Source organism: Entelurus aequoreus, linkage group LG08, assembly GCF_033978785.1.
Source record: "Entelurus aequoreus isolate RoL-2023_Sb linkage group LG08, RoL_Eaeq_v1.1, whole genome shotgun sequence".
NCBI classification, from domain to species: Eukaryota; Metazoa; Chordata; class Actinopteri; order Syngnathiformes; family Syngnathidae; genus Entelurus; species Entelurus aequoreus.
This window is the reverse complement of record NC_084738.1, coordinates 55,434,130-55,456,622: the sequence shown is the minus strand read 5'-3', so window position 1 is coordinate 55,456,622 and position 22,493 is coordinate 55,434,130. Positions and strand designations below refer to the sequence as shown.

General features: G+C 39.3%; 1 long non-coding RNA gene across 1 annotated transcript in view; it reads left to right on the top strand.

Moving 5' to 3' along the window:
• LOC133656060 (uncharacterized) overlaps window positions 1-22,152 on the top strand; it is a 58,228-nt gene extending 36,076 nt beyond the window's left edge. The window contains exons 4-5 of the long non-coding RNA XR_009827089.1: window positions 6,321-6,466; window positions 21,987-22,152. This is a non-coding gene — a long non-coding RNA (uncharacterized LOC133656060). The remainder of the gene's footprint in view (window positions 1-6,320; window positions 6,467-21,986) is intronic.
• Window positions 22,153-22,493: the final 341 nt, after the last annotated feature.

The following is a 22,493-nucleotide window of genomic DNA, read 5'->3' as shown; positions in this document are numbered from 1 at the left end:
TTACTTTTTAAAAGTAATCTTCCGAACAATGCTTGGTACGTGTGGTCAGGGTAGAGTTTTGATGAACAATCTCAATAACGAATAATTTATAAAAAACATTTTTGTTCAACTGTATTATAAATATATTTTTTGTATGATTACTGTTTTCTTAAGTAAAAATATCAAAATATGCAAATTTCCTGATCATATAGAGCAGAGGTCTTCAACAGGGGTCAATGTATGACATGGCCACTGTACCTTGCATGTTTGCAATAAAAACATAAATAAATAATTATACTGCATCATTACAATAATCTTAGCATTCAAAGTAGCTAACTATTAGCGCTCAAGTTACAAGCTAGCGATTCAGCTAGCAATTAGCGCTCTAGTTCAATCAATCAATCGCAGTTTATTCGTATAGCCCTCAAAGGGCTTCACAAACCACAATGACATCCTCTGATCTGAACCCGCATCCGGGCAAGGAAAAACTCGAAAAGCCCGAGATGGAAAAAAGGAGAAACATTAGGATAGGGCCGCATCTGTGGGGACCCCCACTCCTGCAATGGATGGGTACAATTATTGAATTGTTATATTCATGGTAATGTTAGAGTCCAGTTGCAAGCCAGCTATTAGCGGTGCTGTACTGTATTCTTTGATTATCTTAGTATTGCACAATAACAAGGTACCTTTAGGAGCTGCTACATGTTAAAAGCCAAGGAAGAAATGTGTTTGAACTATTTTGTTTACAATGCATAGTAGAAATGTGAAATAGTATACAAACATGTAAAAAAAAATAGTAATAATTTGTATCACTTTATGTTTCCGTTTACACGGGCATGTATGTCTATGAGGAAGTGTTGAAGTAGACACACATTCTTGCAACTCCGCTGTCTTCATTGGCTCCCGTTGAACTAGGTGTTAAGTCGATGTTTCAACACACTGCACGAGAACACTAAAATAACGTTTCCAGAAACACTTTTACACCATAACTTTCTACACTGTCAAATCTGCAGCCTGGGTAATGTCAATGTACGTGAGAAATCATTATTGTTGCTAATCGGACTCTAAATACATAAATATCTCAACTTTTAGTCGCCATGAATTGGAGTGGCGTATGTGAGCTAACAGCCGCATGTTGCACAAAAAAGCCAGCGCTTTTAAAAAAAGATGATATATATATATATATATATATATATACCCTGAAGGTATTTACTTTGATAAATATTCATATTGTAAAGACATTATGTTCTTTACAAGTGTATGTACACTTTTGACCACAACTGTATATACTGATGTACTGTATATATATATATATATATATATATATATATATATATATATATATATATATATATATATATATATATATATATATATATATATATATATATATATATACACCAGAGCATAAAAATATTTTTCATGTATTTTGTTTTTGTAAAATTTAAATATGCATACATATACAGTATATATATGTATATATATATTGATATACTGTATATATATATGTGTATCTATACAGTATGTATATATGTATATATAAACATATACTGATGTACTGTATACTGTATATATGCATTTATATATATATATGTATATAAGAATATATACTGTATATATGTGTGTATTATTATTTTATCAAAGTAAATACCTGTGACTAAGAAGTATTTCAAAACCTTTTTATGAAAGTGAATTATTGTCTTTTTCTTGTCACCCTATCAATGAGCAGCCTGTATTAACACTGATAGGAGCATATCGTACTAAATGAAAGTCCTTCGCCGCACACCGCTGAGAAGAAGCAACTTTGTCTTTTCCCGCCGGCTTAGCATGAATTCAGCTTTTGTGACGTACCGCTGTGTTGACCTCTCGGGACCAAATGAGGGCGTTTGCTCGAACACGCTAGCTGCTCGAAATGTTTGCCGGGCTCCCGTGTGCTCAAAGAGGGCCGCTGGTCCTGGCGCCAAAATAGACGAACAGGCCTCGAGCGGCTCCTCCCTCCTCCCAGGAATAACAGAAGCGCATAGAGGCGGTATTCAACGTCAAAGTAGAAGTCACATGACGTGCCATGCAGCTACGCATCACCTGGTGTCCAGCCTCGCACGAAACACAGGCGGTTGCATAGGTCCACCCAGGCCAGTCCATCCACGATTTTACTGGCTTTTTTTGTGAGCGGCAGCGTGTGCAGAAAGTTGCGGAAAAATTAGAAATGTATTTGAGGCTCTTTTAAAAAAAAATATTGAATCAAATTTTATGAATTTTTGTAAAATTGGGAAAAAATATCGTATTGATATTTTGCTCGTTTTATACCACACTGACGTGGACTCTAGAGATGACAGTGCATACTCAGCACATTGTCGAATTATTGTTCTATTTTAATGAATTATAACTAATAATAGTAACAATTAATTATTATTATTGTACAAAGAAAGTTTCACAATTGCACACGATAGCTGGTGGTGTGACCCTAAGTTGTAGAGACGGTCGGCAAAGTGCAGAAAAGAAGGTCTTTTAATTAGGACTAGGCATGCAAAAATACAAAGGCACATCATCAACATTAGTCAACAAATCAGTATAGCAAGGAGGGAGACACCGGCAGGGGGACCACCTGTGCGCAGTTGGCCCCACATCATGTCCAAATCTCCCCAAACTTGGTACATTCGTTGGTGCGGCAATTTTATTTTGTCTAACTATAATTACTATTAACGTTTCAATAATCATTACCAGCACCCCCACCTTGTCAAAATCTCCCCAAATTGTTCGTGTTTCGTTTGTGCTAAAGTTGTGCGAAACGTTTTGGTCTATTATAGTTTTTATGTTGTTAAAAATGTACGGTTTTATGTTATTACTGTGTAATTAACATGTTGATAATCATAGCTAGACTCAACCCCTCCCCCAAACTTTATCAAACTTGTCCCATTCGTTTGCGCTATGAAATGTTTTGGTCTAACTCTTATAGTTTTTAAGTTAACATTTTATGGTTTTATGTTATTAATGTGTAATTAACAGGTTATTAATTATAACTAGACAACACTCGCCCACACTCGCACCGCAAACTATATCAAAATCTCCCCAAACTTGTCCCATTCGTTTGTGCTACGAACATTTTTGGTCTTACTCTTATAGTTTTTAAGTTATTAACACTTTATGGTTTTATGTTATTAATGTGTAATTAACGTGTTATTAATCATAAGTATGCTAAAATCTCACCAAACGTGTCCCATTTGTTTGTGCTGGTTTGTGCTGCAAAAAGAAATTGTCTAACTATTATTGTTGTTATGTTATTTACGGTTTACAGAGCTTGGTATTAATCATAATTTGTTGATAACTTAAAAACAATCATAGTTCGACCAAAAATGTTTTGCAGCACAAGCGTAGCACAATCGAATGAGACACGTTTGCGGTGATTTGGACAAGGTGGGGGGCTGGATGACATCACTGGTCAGAAATGTAATAACTTAAAAACCGTGACAACACAAACAAAGATTTTTGCAACACAAACTAGCACAATTGTACAAACCCCGTTTTTATATGAGTTGGGAAATTGTGTTAGATGTAAATATAAACGGAATACAATGATTTGCAAATCCTTTTCAACCTATATTCAATTTAATGAACTACAAAGACAAGATATTTGATGTTCAAACTCATAAACTTTATTTTATTTTTTGCAAATAATAATTAACTTAGAATTTCATGGCTGCAACACGTGCCAAAGTAGTTGGGAAAGGGCATGTTCACCACTGTGTTACATGGCCTTTCCTTTTAACAACACTCAGTAAACGTTTGGGAACTGAGGAGACACATTTTTAAGCTTCTCAGGTGGAATTATTTCCCATTCTTGCTTGATGTACAGCTTAAGTTGTTCAACAGTCCGGGGGTCTCCGTTGTGGTATTTTAGGCTTCATAATGCGCCACACATTTTCAATGGGAGACAGGTCTGGACTACAGGCAGGCCAGTCTAGTACCCGCACTCTTTTACTATGAAGCCATTTTGATGTAACAAGTGGCTTGGCATTGTCTTGCTGAAATAAGCAGGGGCGTCTATTGTAACGTTGCTTTGATGGCAACATATGTTGCTCCAAAACCTGTATGTACCTTTCAGCATTAATGGCGCCTTCACAGATGTGTAAGTTACCCATGTCTTGGGCACTAATACACCCCCATACCATCACAGATGCTGGCTTTTCAACTTTGCGCCTATAACAATATCGATGGTTCTTTTCCTCTTTGGTCCGGAGGACACGACGTCCACAGTTTCCAAAAACAATTTGAAATGTGGACTCATCAGACCACAGAACACTTTTCCACTTTGTATCAGTCCATCTTAGATGAGCTCAGGCCCAGCGAAGCCGACGGTGTTTCTGGGTGTTGTTGATAAACGGTTTTCGCCTTGCATAGGAGAGTTTTAACTTGCACTTACAGATGTAGCAACCAACTATAGTTACTGACAGTGGGTTTCTGAAGTGTTCCTGAGCCCATGTGGTGATATCCTTTACACACTGATGTCGCTTGTTGATGCAGTACAACCTGAGGGCTTAGCTGCTTATGTGCAGTGATTTCTCCAGATTCTCTGAACCCTTTGATGATATTACGGACCGTAGGTGGTGAAATCCCTAAATTCCTTGCAATAGCTGGTTGAGAAAGGTTTTTCTTAAACTGTTCAACAATTTGCTCACGCTTTTGTTGACAAAGTGGTGACCCTCGCCCCATCCTTGTTTGTGAATGACTGAGCATTTCATGGAATCTACTTTTGTACCCGATCATGGCACCCACCTGTTCCCAATTTGCCTGTTCACCTGTGGGATGTTCCAAATAAGTGTTTGATGAGCATTCCTCAACTTTATCAGTGTTTATTGCCACCTTTCCCAACTCCTTTGTCACATGTTTCTGGCATCAAATTCTAAAGTTAATGATTATTTGAAAAAAAAAACAATTTTTATCAGTTTGAACATCAAATATGTTGTCTTTGTAGCATATTCAACTGAATATGGGTTGAAAATGATTTGCAAATCATTGTATTCCGTTTATATTTACATCTAACACAATTTCCCAACTCATATGGAAACGGGGTTTGTAGCACAAACGATTGTTCATTGCAGTTTGGGGAGATTTGGACAAGGTGAGGGCAGTGTGATTAGTTATTAGGCACATATTGAGTCACCTAATCAATAATCAAGAGCAGGTGAGGAGAAACAGTGGTCAAGCTAGAGTTAAAAGTGGCTGAGAAAGAGGACAGACAGGAAGTAGAACAAAAAATAAGAGTGCGGGACAAGAGACATTCTCTATGTATGTTTTATGCCTCAGTTTATTGTCATTGCACAGTAAGAAATACAGTATATTGCCTTGTACATGAAACTTTTCTTGTGTTCCTGTTATTTGGTTCCAGGCCTGACCACAAGTAGGATTTATTTATAAATCCAATACTTTCAAAGCTGGAGCATAAAAAAACGTGTTTATGGCCTCCTAAATATGGTTTGTAACATGATAAGATCCCTTTTGACATTAAATAACACCCACAGTCACGTTTATACTCCTTTGAGCCAATCTAGTAATGCTGCCCGAGGCTGAGCCAATCAGTGGCCACCCCACTGATTGCTTTGGTCTCATACTACTGCTGACTTTAGCATGGTGGCTAAAGAGTCAATGACACTTTTGCAACAGTAAGGGGAAAGCAGAAGACAAAAAATATTCCTTTAAATGCCGGGATGTCCCAGGAGAGTTAGGAGGGGAAAGTGAGACAAAAACAGAATAAGACATCAATAAAAGTCCAGAAGCTCTTATTCAGGTTACACTTGGTTGTCATGGATATCTCATCACATGGAAATAAGCAAAAAAAAAGCTATCAAAAAGATGCTAAGGAACTACATTGCTCATGATTTTGGACAAAAACAAAATGATTATTTCCACATTTGAACACTTATGCGGTCATAGAAAAATGTAGTAAAATTTTATTATTACGAGGCCGTTATGCTGATTTAATTTGACGGCAGCAGACGCACAACAAACAGCCTTTGTGTATTTGTGCTGCACTTAAAAAATACTGCAAACACGTTTGCACATGCTGCTACTGATTGTGAAAGACACATGCTCATTTCCCTAACAGTGGCGTTCGCACTTTAAAACGTCCCACATTGCTGCGTTTCTGTTTGAAATCTGAGCATTTAGAAGATTTACCCGGTAATTAAAAGGCATTTCGGACTTTTCTGTGAAGCCTTCGGCTCCATGAAAGAGGCAACGTTGAACCGCGGGCGTTTTTTTTTTTTGCCGCCATTTCTGCTCTTTTTGACATAATAAAAGCCTTCCTATCGCTTGCCAGAGGAAATGAAATGTTTATTGTGCAGTCCGCAGGGCTTTTGCAGAGGAGACTGTGCTTGCTCTTATGGCGAGGAGAGGCCTTTTCGAACCTCCTCTGGTATCACAAGGAAGCTTGGAGGCAAGGAAGGAGAAAGGGAAGGAGTGAAACGTGATATGACGTTGCCGTTCTGAGGTACACAAATATATGCATAATCCTATACGGTACTCTCATGTTGTCCGCACTGGCGCAAGTGCCTAATTGTGTTGCTGTCCAGACGAGGACGTGATGTCACGGCTGTGGACAAAAGTAAAAATGTCCAATTTCCTGCAGTGAGACATCCTTACTATAAGAAGCATCTGCAAGTCATTCTCATGCGGGTGCAGTGACCAGAACGTTTTGCAGTACTGAGCAACAGTTGTCAAAAATGTACTTAAGAGTACCGTTACTTTGGGGTAATATTGTTAAGTTTCACTGTGGATGTGGTTGGCCGTAATTCTATAATGCAGAGACCGCAGGCAAATTGCAAGTAAAATTGTGTTTATTAACAAAAACAAATAAATAGTGCAGCAGGGAAGTGCACAGGTAGCATGGGGAAACATTTGCGTTCAGGAACAAAGCTGTACAAAAAGCACAAAAGCCAGGCAATGATCCAGAGGCGTATAAAGCATCCAGATTGGCAACTAGGGACAGGTGAGAAAGTTAGCTCCAAGACAGGAGAAATAGTTGCAAAATGAGATAAGTAAGAAATTAAAACAAAAATAAGAGTGCTGGGTATTATTAGGACACTACCTTTATCGGGGAAGGGTCCTCCCAGAATCTTTAGTTCTGTCTAATAAAAAGAGCTGACGAGAATTGAAGATGAACAATTTATCCTATACAAAAGCGTAAGTACAAAAATAGCAATACCAGCGCCAGAGAGAGGGCCGAGCCGTTGGGAGTCATAAACATTCTCTTAAATGCTTAAATGGTCGCCCTCCACACATGCTTTTGTTTGTCTTCTTGCCTCGTATTGGCAGAGATCAAAGATGAAAGTGCAATTGGCGCGTGTGTGCATAGATTAAAAAACAGGGTGAGATCATTGTGTTTAGCTCTTCGCGCAGAACAAAGGCCAAAGCTAGTAACTCCGAAGGCGTTCTATTTTGTTTCGAAAAAATATCCCTTAACACAAAGGTGATCCGCCGGCGTCTTCTATTTGGCCCACGAAACATCATGAGTTCCGTTAAAATAAAAAAAAAATATTATATATATATAAATATCACAAAAATATATTTAATTCACTAAATAATATTGCCTGCAGTGAGATTGCATTCATCCTAAAAGACTGCATTTGATGCTGCCGTTTTGACGCCAGCAAATGGGAAATGTGAGAAAGTCAGGTCAATTACTTTTAATTAAGCACTGAATACATAGGATCTAATGCAAATAACCTTCCCTGATCATGGTGCAAAAAAATACAACCAACACAAAATGTCAACAGACATGGTCACACTTAACACAATCTGCTTACTGAACTTTTTGGATATTATTAAAAAATGTCTATGCACCACAAAATGTTAAACCTATTTAAATCCATTACAATGCATGATGGGAAAAAAGCAAAACACTCCACACACTTATCCATGTTTGGCGCAATTTAGCTGATTATATATATATATATATATATATATATATATATATATATATATATATATATATATATATATATATATATATATATATATATATATATATATATATATATATATATATATATATATATATATATATATACATATACAGTATATATATATTATACATGTTAGATCAGGAAAAAACACAGAGGCTATTTACATACAAGCCTGTTTCGCAGGTTTCCCTAATACTATTTTATATAAAATACGGAAACCTGCGAAACAGGCTTGTAGGGATGAAATAGCCTCTGTGTTTTTTCCTGACCTAACGTATATTCCGCTCTATCCCGGATAACAGATAAACCACAGAACCCTTGCCTGTAAATATATATATATATATATATATATATATATATATATATATATATATATATATATATATATATATATATATATATATATATATATATATATATATATATATATATATACACACACACACACACACAGTACAGGCCAAAAAATTGGACACACCTTCTCATTCAATGGGTTTTCTTTATTTTCATGACTATATACATTGTAGATTGTCACTGAAGCCATCAAAACTATGAATGAACACATGTGGAGTTATGTACTTAACAAAAAAGGGTGGAATAACTGAAAACATTTTTTATATTCTAGTTTCTTCATGATAGCCACCCTTTGCTCTGATTACTGTTTTGCACACTTCAAGATGTAGTCACCTGAAAGGGTTTTCAATTCACAGGTGTCATAGTTTTGATGCCTTCAGTGACAATCTACAATGTAAATAGTCATGAAAATAAAGAAAACACACTGAAATGAGAAGGTGTGTCCAAATTTTTGGCCTGTACTGCAGTGAAGTGCAGTCACTGGAGGCAGGTGAGGCGGGGCCTCACGTGCCATCATGGAAAGAAAAAAAATGTAAAAAGAAAAAAAATTAATTAAATTCTTATATGTATCCAGTGATTATACTATAAAGTTATTTTCCATTTAACTCCACCAGTTTTAGATTATTTTTATTCAAAATCGCTGAATTTTCACATTTGCCGGTCAAATACTGAGAAGAGACTTGCTGTGATCAGCAGCCAGTTGAGGCACGTCACTGCGTTGTGCCTCAACATGGATTGCGGACTCGGCTAACTGCTGGCCTGCTGTGCAGTGAGACCGTATTGCTACATGAACTATTTTATACGTTTCCATAGTTTAGTTAGCTGAGGTATATAACGTACAGTGTATTTTGTCAACAACTGTATGTGTGTAACGTATTTCTTGTGCTGAGCAATCATGAAACTGCTGCGAAGACGCACTGGTTGAGGCTCGCAGTAATCCCGCCTCCTTGTGCCGGTTAATGCACCCCCGCCGTAGAATGCACCCCCTGACGGGAGTGTTATATCAACTAAAGCCAACACTTAAACGTTCCACGTGCAAGATTGAATCTATTTTAAAAAATTATTTAATAAAAAGCCAAAAAGTGCAAAAAAAATAATGTTCATGTTGGAGGAGTTGTGAATGACTGCAGGGCCACACCATTAGGTACACCTGCATACTGCAGCACGGATTTCATATTTCATTCATTTACAACTCCTCCAACACGAACATTATTGTTTTTGCACTTTTTGGCTTCTTATTTAATAACTTTTTTAAATAGATTCAATCTTGCATGTGGAAAGTTTAAGTGTGGGCTCTAGTTGATATAACACTCCCGTCAGGGGGTGCATTCTACGGCGGGGGTGCATTAATCCAGCACAACAGCGGCGCATGGACTTCATTTATAAGTAAAGGTAAGACCATAATAATGTTTTTTTTATTAAATGTGCTTTTTTGTGTGCTACAGTTTGTATGTGTAAAGTTAAGTTAAAGTACCAATGATTGTCACACACACACACACTAGGTGTTATGAAATTTGTCCTCTGCATTTGACCCATCCCCTTGTTCACCCCCTGGGAGGTGAGGGGAGCAGTGGGCAGCAGCGGCGCCGCGCCCGGGAATAATTTTTGGTGATTTAACCCCCAATTCCAACCCTTGATGCTGAGTGCCAAGCAGGGAAGAATCCTGGTATGAGCTTTTAAGCATAACCCGTTAAGTGCTGCCAATCAAATGGTGAATAAGATACTCTTTAGGGTTCATATGTTTGTAAATCTGACTGTGATGAAGTCCGTGCCTCACCAGCCATGAACCTCACCGCACGTCACTGCTGTACTGTATATACATAGTATAGTATAGTTACTTTATATGCATGTTTTTAGCCCAATACAGCCCCCAAGTCAAGAAGTTTGGACCCCCTGCTCTAAAAGTGAAAAAAACTAAATACCAGAAACTGATACTACTTGTCATGAAAGATAATGACTCAAGCAAAAGTAAAGAGTAGTGCCCTCTGGGAAAAATGTCTCTAACGAGCCAAATGAATGTGTAAGAGCCAACATTACACAACATCACATAGTAAACTAAACACACGACATATAAGTATACAACACACTACCACTACTACTAGAACTACTACAGTACTAATATGGGGTAATAATGAACAACAATTCAATGGAGAGATAAGTATGTAATCCTACAATATTTTGTGGGGTTTTTTAAAGTATTTTTTCCAACATTGGTAATCAATAGATTATAAATTATGATGATGATGTAAATAAATGTAGCGATTGAAATGAAACTTAAAAAAGTAGCGTTTCTTTTTCACAAAAATAATCAAGTAAAAGCAAAAAGTATGTTAAAAAAACTACTCTGACAGGAGGATGCTATATGCTAATGTATCATCAATCAATCAATGTTTACTTATATAGCCCTAAGTCACGAGTGTCTCAAAGGGCTGCACAAGCCACAACGATATCTTCGGCTCAGATCCCACATCAGGGCAAGGAAAAACTCAACCCAATGGGACAATGAGAAACCTTGGAGGCCTGGGGGATAGGTGCAATGGACGTCGAGTGGATCTAGCATAATATTGTGAGAGTCCAGTCCATAGTGGATCTAACATAATATTGAGAGACCAGTCCATAGTGGGGCCAGCAGGAGACCATCCCAAGCGGAGACAGGTCAGCAGCGCAGAGACGTCCCCAACCGATGCACAGATGAGCGGTCCACCCCGGGTCCCGACTTTGGACAGCCAGCGCTTCATCTGTGGCCACCGAACCTGTGCCCCCCCGCAGAGCAGAAAAGAAACGGCAGATCAACTGGTCTAAAAGGGCGGTCTATTTAAAGGCTAGAGTATACAAATTAGTTTTAAGATGGGACTTAAATGCTTCTACTGAGGTAGCATCTCTAACTGTTAATGGGAGGGCATTCCAGAGTACTGGAGCCCGAATAGAAAACACTCTGTAGCCCGCAGACTTTTTTTGGGCTCTGGGAATCACTAATAAGCCGGAGTTCTTTGAATGCAGATTTTGTGCCGGGACATATGGTACAATGCAATCAGCAAGATAAGATGGAGCTAGACTGTGTAGTATTTTATACGTAAGTAGTAAAACCTTAAAGTTACATCTTAAGTGCACAGGAAGCCAGTGCAGGTGAGCCAGTATAGGCGTAATATGATCAAACTTTCTTGTTCTTGTCAAAAGTCTAGCAGCCACATTTTGTACCAACTGTAATCTTTTAATGCTAGACATAGGGAGACCCGAAAATAATACGTTACAGTAATCGAGATGAGACGTAACGAACGCATGAATAATGCTCTCCGCGTCGCCAGTGGACAAAATGGAACGAATTTTAGCGATACTACGGAGATGAAAGAAGGCCGTTTTAGTAACACTCTTAATGTGTGACTCAAACGAGAGAGTTGGGTCGAATGGTTGGTTTGTAATGTATCATTACAAACCAGTCATACTGTATATGTACTGTTATTGGACTTACCGCTTTATTTTATTCACTGTTGCCATTGGATCACTCTCTGTAATTAAATGTAGTTTTGGGTAAAACCTTCTGTATATTTCCCATCGGACCGAGGCGATACTCTCTGCCAAGCTCTGTGCTTCATGCCGAGTAGGTACACAGTCACGAAACACAACAGTTAAGTTGGCGCTTTTTCTTTTTCAAATCAAGCTTGAGGTTAATATAGTGACCAGTGCTGGTTAGTACTTAACTGAAAAATGTCCCAGAGTAAATGCAGTGTGTAACTAAAGCAGTACCTCCAAGTGCGGGTATACTGGATGTGCTTGGACAAAATACTGTATATGTAATTTAGTTCTGCTTGAACATGATCTAACAGAAAAGAGCTAACTTCTACTATATTTGACCACCACAAACACGCATCTTTTACTTTTGCCTTTAGTTCCTTGTTAGAGAAAAGCAAGCTGTGTAAAAAGAAGTGAAACATTGAACGATTAGACATTCAAAAGTTGAGAGAGGGCCAAATTAAGGTTATACGGTATACCAGTACTAATAAATTATCACAGTACTAATGAATGAAAATTAAAGGTATGATACTGCCTTTGAAAAATACAGGTACTTATTTTACATGGACATGATGGCTTGCCATGGAGACATTGCTGGTAATATGAGCCAAGGGACATTTGAGTCAACACACACAGAGCACTGACAAGCGGAAACAGTGTGAAGACAGAAGAGGGAGAATGGACGTGTTTTGGCTTCAAAACTAACAATAAAGGTGACGCCATAAACACTGAAGCACCACTCTGCTAGCGGTGCTTTAAAACATAGCTAGGTAGCGGCTGGCGTCCCGCCACAGTGTTTTAGCTATGGTACTTCTAAATCACTAATCTTCGCCTCCATGATGACAAATAAACTGTTTCTTACAACTATACCTGCAGGACGAGGATTAGCTTAACATGCTTCTCTACACACCGTACAAGGATGCAATAGCTAACAGCAAGCTTGCGCTCCTGAATGTAAACAAAAGAGTGGAGCTATACAAATATAAACTCTAATACTCAATACAAAGTACCACAGCCGTATATAGGTGATACTACAATGATTATATTGGTATTTGGTATTATCACAAAATATTTTGTCATTTTTTTATTGTTTATAAACTCAGGAAATATGTCCAATTTACATATAATAACTAATAGGTATGACCAATGAATGACTTGATATGGGATCAACACCTAAATTTGTAGTATCACCCAAAACGTATTTAAAGTATACAAACAACAGAAGAATAAGTGTTTATTACATTTTGACAGGAGTGTAGATAGAACATGTTAAAACCGAAAGTAACCAGATATTAACAGTAAATGAACAAGAACGATAGATTAAAAACCCATCTATCCATATTCTACCGCTTGTAAAAATGTGGACAAAATACCGCTAATCAGAAACAACACAATATGTCACTGCATACGTCAACAGCCAGATAAGGAGCTCTCGTAACCCGTTTGCTTACTTACTACTAAAAGAGAAGTTTTATAGTATGTTCTTATTTAATGCCAAAAATGTTCTTGCAGTAAGAAGATTTTATGTAAAACAAACCCAACAGTGACATCTTTCTGTGGTCCCTTTTATTTTGAAAAATTGAAAACTATCTAAATACATTTTGGTACCGGTGCCAACACTAATTAAATTCACCTGTAAAGGTTATAGTACATTTTAGCTTCTTCCTGAAACTTCCAATATCCATAACTCTTTTTGAATGTAGTATAATATACTGTGTAGCTGTCAAACACACCCAGTTATAAACCTCAAACAAACGTTGATGCTTCATCCTTTAACTAATGAACTTTTCATGCTTTATGTTGTCATGTCGACCATCCTGCGTGCGTCCAAACCTCCAAACAAGCCACATTGTTTCCTCAGTGTTAAGAGTGACAGGCTGTGGTTTGTCATGTGCTCAAGTACTACAGTACTTCCTACAACATGGAAGTCAACTTTTCCTCAAAAACTATGGCGGCGACCTTAAAGATATACACAAAGACCGCCTCATGAAGGGGATGTTGTGGAGGGTGGGGGCTGTCATGATGGTGATTGGTGGAATCTGGGATAGTGGTGTGTGTGTGTGTGTGTGTGTGTGTGTGTGTGTGTGTGTGTGTGTGTGTGTGTGTGTGTGTGTGTGTGTGTGTGTGTGTGTGTGTGTGTGTGTGTGTGTGTGTGTGTGTGTGTGTGTAGGAAGGTGGGAGTGAGGGCAGAGAGTATATGAGACATCCGAATGAAAGACCATCTGTTTGGAGGGATGTGGAGGTCTGAGGGAGTCGCACTTCCTGACCACTTTGGAATTATGTCAGAATGATGGCGACGCCGTCAGCGCCCCCAACGTCCCAAGCGGCGGCTCATCTTGTGCCGACACCCTGCTGCTATTGTCATGAATCAGCGTTTAGTCCCCTTCAACGCTCCGATCATTTGCGCAAGGAATCATGTGTCGTCCTCTCTTTCCACTGGGGGGTAGGGTGGGTTGTACGCCGAGACAGAACACTGAGCCCGGTGTACGACCCGCGCCCGTGGGGGGAGTGGATCCAGCATCATAATGACCAAGCCAAATATTTGTCTAGTCTATATTCTGGGAGCATAATGAAGTCCTTTTAGAGAAGGCATGGCTGGAATCTGGTCACTGATGTCAGGCCAGAGGGAGACGCTTTCACTCGGCACTGATGTTTGCACCCTTCCTCTCGCTGGCGCACCCGTTCCAGGTCAATGATCAAAATGGTCATCGTCGACGAATGGCATATTAAAAGTGTGCGATCACGCGAAAAAGGACATTCTTATACCGTGTGCGTCGACGGGAAGGAAGAGCCTCCCAGGTGGAATTTCACAGAGTGCCAATTCCTGTCAAACACAGAAACAGAAATCCGAGCGCACATACTACATCGCCTGTGCTGACACTCGTACAGGTGTGCGCTAACTTCTGCATGTTTTTTTTTTTTTTCGCCTTTTAAATACTGCCAGCTTGCTCGTTTGTCAATGCTCTTCCTGCAGGCCAAATATGTGTCTCGTGTAACATGCCCAAGTCCTCACACAAGTGTGGTAGGGCTCGAAAAGGCATGTGACTTCGCAATGCAGCCATTGTTGCTGGACAAAGTTTTTGTTTACATGGCTGTACTTAAAGGCCTACTGAAATGAAATTATTTTATTTAGACGGGGATAGCAGATCTATTCTATGTGTCATACTTGATCATTTCGCGATATTGCCATATTTTTGCTGAAAGGATTTAGTAGAGAACAACGACGATAAATATTGCAACTTTTGGTATCTGACAAAAAAAAGCCTTGCCCCTACCGGAAGTAGCGTGACGTAGTCAGTTGAACATTTCCACAAAGTTCCCTATTGTTTACAGTGATGGCGGCCAGAAAGCGATGATTTCCCCATTAATTTGAGCGAGGATGAAAGATTTGTGGATGAGGAAAGTGCAAGTGAAGGACTAGTGGGGAGTGGAAGCGATTCAGATAGGGAAGATGCTGTGAGAGGCGGGTGGGACCTGATATTCAGCTGGGAATGACTACAACAGGAAATAAACATCCATCCATCCATCCATTTTCTACCGCTTATTCCCTTCGGGAGCCTATCTCAGCTACAATCGGGCGGAAGGCGGGGTACACCCTGGACAAGTCGCCACCTCATCGCAGGGCCAACACAGATAGACAGACAACATTCACACTCACATTCACACACTAGGGACAATTTAGTGTTGCCAATCAACCTATCCCCAGGTGCATGTCTTTGGAGGTGGGAGGAAGCCGGAGTACCCGGAGGGAACCCACGCAGTCACGCGGAAGACATGCAAACTCTACACAGAAAGATCCAGAGGCCGGGATTGAACTCACGACTACTCAGGACCTTCATATTGTGAGGCAGACGCACTAACCCCTCTGCCACCGTGCTGCCCAGTAAGTAAACACAAGACATATATATACTCTATTAGCCACAACACAACCAGGCTTATATTTAATATGCCACAAATTAATCCCGCATAACAAACACCTAGGTGTTTGTTATGCTAGCTCCTAGCTCCGAGCTCCCGTCCATATAACCCGCCAATACAATTCAAACACCTGCACAACACACACAATCACTCAGCCCAAAGGACCGTTCACCTAACCCAAGGTTCATAAAGCTTATATATTTACCCAAAGCTACGTATGTGACACACACGTACAGGCAAGCGATCAAATGTTTGGAAGCGCAGCTGTGTACTCACGGTACCGCGTCTGCGTCTGTGTATCCAAATCAAAGTCCTCCTGGTAAGAGTCTCTGTTGTCCAAGTTCTTCGATCTTGACTGCATCTTTCGGGAATGTAAACAATGAAACACCGGCTGTGTTGTGTTGCTAACTTCCCTCGCAAAATACTCCGCTTCGCACCGACAACTTTCTTCTTTGCTTGCTCAACTTCTTTCTCCATAATGCAATGAACAAATTGCAACAGATTCACCAACACAGATGTCCAGAATACTGTGAAATAATGAGATGAAAACAGAGCTATTTTGTATTGGCTTCAATGGGGTACGGATACTTCTGTTTCACTGGCTACGTCACGCGCATACGTCATCATCCAAAGGCGTTTTCAACCGGAAGTTTAGCGGGAAATTTAAAATTGCACTTTATAAGTTAACCCGGCCGTATTGGCATGTGTTGCAATGTTAAGATTTCCTCATTGATGTATAAACTATCAGACTGCGTGGTCGGTAGTAGTGGGTTTCAGTTGGCCTTTAACCAGCGGTATTGTGAGAGAGAGCAACAAACTGGATTAAAATGGATCGTACAAAAGACAAAAACCCAGGGACGTCCCACTGGGGTGAGTTTTCCTTGCCCGTATGTGGACTCTGTACCGAGGATGTCGTTGTGGCTTGTACAGCCCTTTGAGACACTTGTGATTTAGGGCTATATAAATAAACATTGATTGATTGATTGATATACCGAAACAAACTGGACCCTGTTCCAAAGGCTCGCCGCCTTAAAATATAAATAAGTACAATTGGTGGGACTGATCAATATGAGTGTGTTCAATAGACAAGATTTGAGCAAGCTGCCGAACATGTCCTGTATCTCGATTGTCGATTGTTTGTGCAAAACCACAGAATTTCAGAAGTAAACTTGTCACTGTGTGGTGTCTCTTGGAGAAATCTGTTTCAAACTTAAATATATTTCAAGTCTGAAATACACTGTGCATTAATGTGGGAAATATATTTAAAGCCTTAGTTATAGATCTATGAATAGGGGTATTGCTTTTTTACCCAAATATTGTATGTTGTTTGCAACCCGCAGCTGGCTTAGCTTAGCTAACGCTAGCACTAACATCCTACTAAATGCTACGTGTGTGACAGAATAGAACATGCTTTGATTCAAACTGACCAGTGTAAAAATGTCGTAAGCACACCAACATGTACCAGGTGATGGTGTTAAAAGTCATGTTTGATCGTCTCACGGCTGTTATCCAGGCTATTCACTGTCTCTTTATTAGCTTCATAACCCGACTTCCTTCGGCTTTGCTTTCGTGCTACAAATGACCAAAACCTCACCAAATCTTTTTTTTCCCAAAGCAGTTGTGACCAATAATGTGGCAGTTAATGATGTTGCACGTTTGCGACATTTTTTGAACTTGTTAAAAAAACAAAAAAAACACTTAAACATGGAGTCTTGTACTCAAACATGTAAATAAGCTATTTAGAGTCCAGCAAGACCCACAATGCAATGTGTTTCCACATCATACTTTCAAGCCTAATTAGACTCAGGGACTATATATAATTCTGGGCCCCCATACACAAAACTCCTCAAGGGCCCCCCATCCCACCAAAAACCAAACATCACGGCTCATACTCACGTGCTTGATATGTTTACATGCACTAAGAAACGATTCTATTAATTTAATTGAAACCACCTTTTTAATTTAGTCCTTGATTAGGTTTTTGACATTTTAAAAATGGGATTAACGCATCTAAAACATATCTAAATAGCCCCCCTTAGTAATAGTATTTTTAAGTTTTTTGGGGTTTTTTTACAAGAAAATGCCGTCAAATTCAAAATAAAGTGCCCAGAATATAATCTTAAATAATCATATAACCTGTCATTATTCAGTTAAAGGGGCTGTTTGCAACTTGCCTACAGTTACATTTTTCAAACCATAAAATATAACACCACTGGCCAGCTTATGTTACCATTAGTGGTTCAACAGCACATATTTGTTTTAAAGCTGTCTATATTTTTTTCACAATTACTAAGTTTATGTAATAAAAAATTTTACAGCCCGAACAAAAATAATTTGTTTTTACAGCTGTCACTCGCCCTGTCTTGTTAACACGTACGCGCAGGGAGCGTGTGCAAACATACAAAAACAGTCCAAAAGAAGTAATTTGTACTCATGTTGTTGCTATGATAGAATATACGTTCAACGACAGCTAAAATCACTATCATTAGCTAACAACACCCAAAGCTAATGGTAGTGCTGGTGTTACGTACGTACCGAGTTACGTCATTACCTGCTAGAAGCCGGAAGAGGGTGGTACGTAACGCTTAAAATACATTGGAAAGTTAGCGCCCTCTTGGCATCTGTGTAAATGTTGCAAAAAAAATGTCTGCCACCGTTCTAAGCTCACTCGTACTGGTTGCGTTTTTCTTTGTTTCTTGCATTGAACAAAGAGAGCACCGTCTACGAATTCAAATTCCTTGTGTGTTAAAAAATACTTTGCCAATAAATCTCATTCTTTAAATATGATTATAGATATGTCAAGTTTTCCGTTTATTTCATAGTGTAAAGTAAAGATTAGCTGATTCATGTATAATTATAATCAGTGAGTAATATGAATCATAACACATAATTTTTATTATGATTATATAATTATTAGTGCATCTTCTGGGATTGAGTCTCCCCTCGTCTTTAAAACACAGTGACAAATCTGTTTCTAACTTTAATCAAGGGTCTTTCAACGCATCACATTTATGTGCAATCAGATGCAAAAGTACAACTTATACATTCCTTTACTGCCACAAATAGATTTATTATATTTTTACCGATCTTCTATCACTTCATCCTTTTTCCAAAATGCTTTGTGTGTGAATTTTTAAAGCTGAGCTTTAATCACAATGTGTTGAGTGAAGCGTTAATGCTATGTTTTCCGCAATCCAGGTGGAAAGAAGCATTTTGCATTTTTGATAGAGGGATGTTGGTGATTAGACATTCTTAATTTGATTGAAGCAACCTTATTATTAAACGTTCGCAGTTTATTTTATATGAACATTCACGACGTAGTTTTTTATAACTTTTTTTTTTAATGACAAAAAAAAATCCTTAAACTTTACAAAAGCCGAGGGGCCCCGGTACAACATCCACGCTTACCGCTCCACTTTGATTAGATCAAATCACCTACTCAGTGGCCTAGTGGTTAGAGTGTCCGCCCTGAGATCGGTAGGTTGTGAGTTCAAACCCCGGCCGAGTCATACTAAAGACTATAAAAATGGGACCCATTACCTCCCTGCTTGGCACTCAGCATCAAGGGTTGGAATTGGGGGTTAAATCACCAAAAATGATTCCCGGGCGCGGCACCGCTGATGCCCACTGCTCCCCTCACCTCCCAGGGGTGAACAAGGGGATGGGTCAAATGCAGAGGACAAATTTCACCACACCTAGTGTGTGTGTGACAATCATTGGTACTTTAACTTTAACATACCATAAGAATCCCCACAATGGTTTTGCCTTTTTCTTTAACTTTCTAACTCTAACTTTTAAAACAGGGCTATTCAACTGGCTGCCCAGAGGCCAAAACCAATTTTTTTAATGCTTACATATGAATGGTGTTTTCAAATTTTACAATGAAAAAAACTGAACAAATAGCAGCGCTCATTATTACCATTTTGTTGTATTTATCAACATGTACTCCTGAGCTTGAAATAGGTTTGCAAGCTGTTACCAAAGAAGGCCATGGAAAATGTAAAGTTGTTTGGTTGTTAAGCGTAGAAAAAATGTTTAGTCAGTGAAAGATGTAAGCACAGATTGGATGGATTTTAGCGTGTTTATTGAACAAAAGGTGAAGAAATTAATCCTTCCATTTTTTGGTCTGCAAACCTTGGTGGAAGAAGGTTTAACGCCCTCGATCTCATAGCTTAGTTGTTACATCGTATGACCTCTTGGGCTTATTCACCGGCCGGGAATTGGACCCATGCTACGTGTCTACATGAAAGTCTACATAGCCATTGTTCCTTAGATGCAATGCAAATATGGTGGACATTAGAGGCACTGCCATAATAGCTTGCTTGTACTTTTTCTTTTTTTTGCTTTGAAGGAACTCAAAAATGATGCAATCATATGTGATTAAATTTAAGTGGATGAGGAAAAGTGCTTTGATGTCAAGGCTTGATTCTTAGTCACACAATGGAAGCGACGCCGGCCAATGGGAGTCGACAATACTGCAGACGGGCAAAGGAGAACTCGATTCAAGTACGCCGCGCAACTGTTTTGTTCAATGCTAAGGCTGTTTGCATTTTACAGATCATAGGTGCGTACATATCTGTAGTTAAGTACAGAAGGGTAGTCAATTCGGTACATTTATAGGTAATTCTGTCGGTAGTACCGAGTACTGATTCACGTAAAATCCAACAGTACCATAGTTTGTTACCTTTGTTATTCGTGACGTCAGACCGGGTTGCAGACTCGGCCCCGGCTCAAGCTCTTAGCGAGCGAACAGGCGACTGTCTCCGGGTAACGTTGCAGTTTTTTATGCCAACAAAGCAAGCATGCCGTATGGAAAGCGTTTAAAAGTAAAGCTCGACTTTTAAAAATGTGCTAGCTCAACGCTAATGCCATATACATGCTACTGATTAGCATTAGTAATGAAAACTACAACTAAGCTACATGTTACAATCAAACAGCTGGTGTGTCATAAGTACAATACTTACAGTATAAGCACTTTTTAGGGCTCAATAAAAGACAAGGCTGGCACAGTCAACTTAATGGCAAAGACTATTATTGGCTGTGGCAACACACCTAGTAGTCTACTGTACAGCACAGTACTTGCAAATGAGACACAGAAGTGTAAGAAAACAATACAACAACTCACTGTTAAATATTAGATTAAAAAATGATAGAAATCTACGTATTTTTTTAAACAATTCACATCTATAAACACATTTGAACACACAGAAAACTACCGGAGATTGGTATCACGAGGACCGGTATCGATTCCCAGGTACCGGGAATTGGTAACAAATCGATTCCAATGTGAAATGTACCCAAAAAACTGTCCAGTTATCATTATTACTTTACTTTATTATTACTTTTTGAAAAAGATACCTGGTGGTTACTTGAGTGCGGTTCGGTTAGCATAAGCGGACCAAATAATGCTACGTTAAGCATATGCAGGAAGTCACACTTCAATTGGATGGCGTATGTGAGGTGTACATAGTTCGACTGAAGTCACACACCCAAAACTGCCAAGCTACTTCCATGTTTCATACCATTGTACGACTTTCTTTTCTATGGCAGAATTCTTACCGGTCAAACTTTCTAGTATTATTGCCCCCTGCTGATGAGAATTTAAAGTGTGCAAATACAGTTAAGATGCTCTGAAGTTTTATTCTATGGTACGTGTGTTGGTGTTGGGTATATTTTACTCTGATCCCACGCCACCTCCACCCTGTGAATGCATTCCCACGGAAAAAAAAGCAAACATCAGAAGCATGAAAGCCACTGCCATATGTGAAAGTAAAACAAGCATGCATTAACATTTCCAATAAGCAAATCATCAACACAATAAAAACGACACCACACTGTGTGTATTCCACAAAAGCTCCACTTTCGCTTCGGGACAGTCCGCTTTCTACAGTCTGCCCCCAAAAGTGCTGGTGTTTTTTCTTGCTGGTATTATTATGAGAAGAGAACATAGTCATTATGGTTGTGGCACTGCTGTTGGGTGGCTTTCGGCTCTGGTGTGTCAGCACTGGGAATGCTTGCGGCGAAGGAATGACAGGGCTGGAAAGAGGCACGGCGACCGGGCAGGGAAGGAAAAGATTTAGCATAGAAACTCGCTGAAGACTTGATAGAACTGTGAAAAGAAAAAGGCACTAAAATGCGACTGAAGGGAAGTCACATGACCATCTTCCGGCAAAGGGGAAAAAGAAAGTTCTATGAGCACCTGTAAGAGGAAAGCACAAACCACAGAGGCAACATTCCTGCTATGAACAGTCTTCTTGTGTGCAGCGAGAGAGACGCCACTGTCTGCTTGACCGCCACCACCCTGTAACCTCTGCCACCGACCCAGCGTGAAGACAACCCTACACACTGACCAGGACTGTCTTATGTACATTTACTTATTTGTCCACTGACGGCATGTCGTCTCAAAATGTACAGAAATGGCTGAATAAAATATTTTTTAACTACACTGTAAAAAAAAATCCTATTTTTATGGTTAATTTACTCTAAATGCAACGCATACTTCATCAACAGCGATACAGGTTACACTGAGGGTGCCAGTATAAACAACTTTAACACTGTTAGAAATATGCACCACACTGTGAATCCACACCAAACAAGAATGACAAACACATTTCGGGAGAACATTCGCACCGTAACACAACATAAACACAACAGAACAAATACCCAGAATCTTTTGCAGCACTACCTCTTCCGGGATGCTACAATATACACCCCCGCTACCACCAAAACTCCCCCCGCCCCCACACACACACACACCTTGTAGCGTCCTGG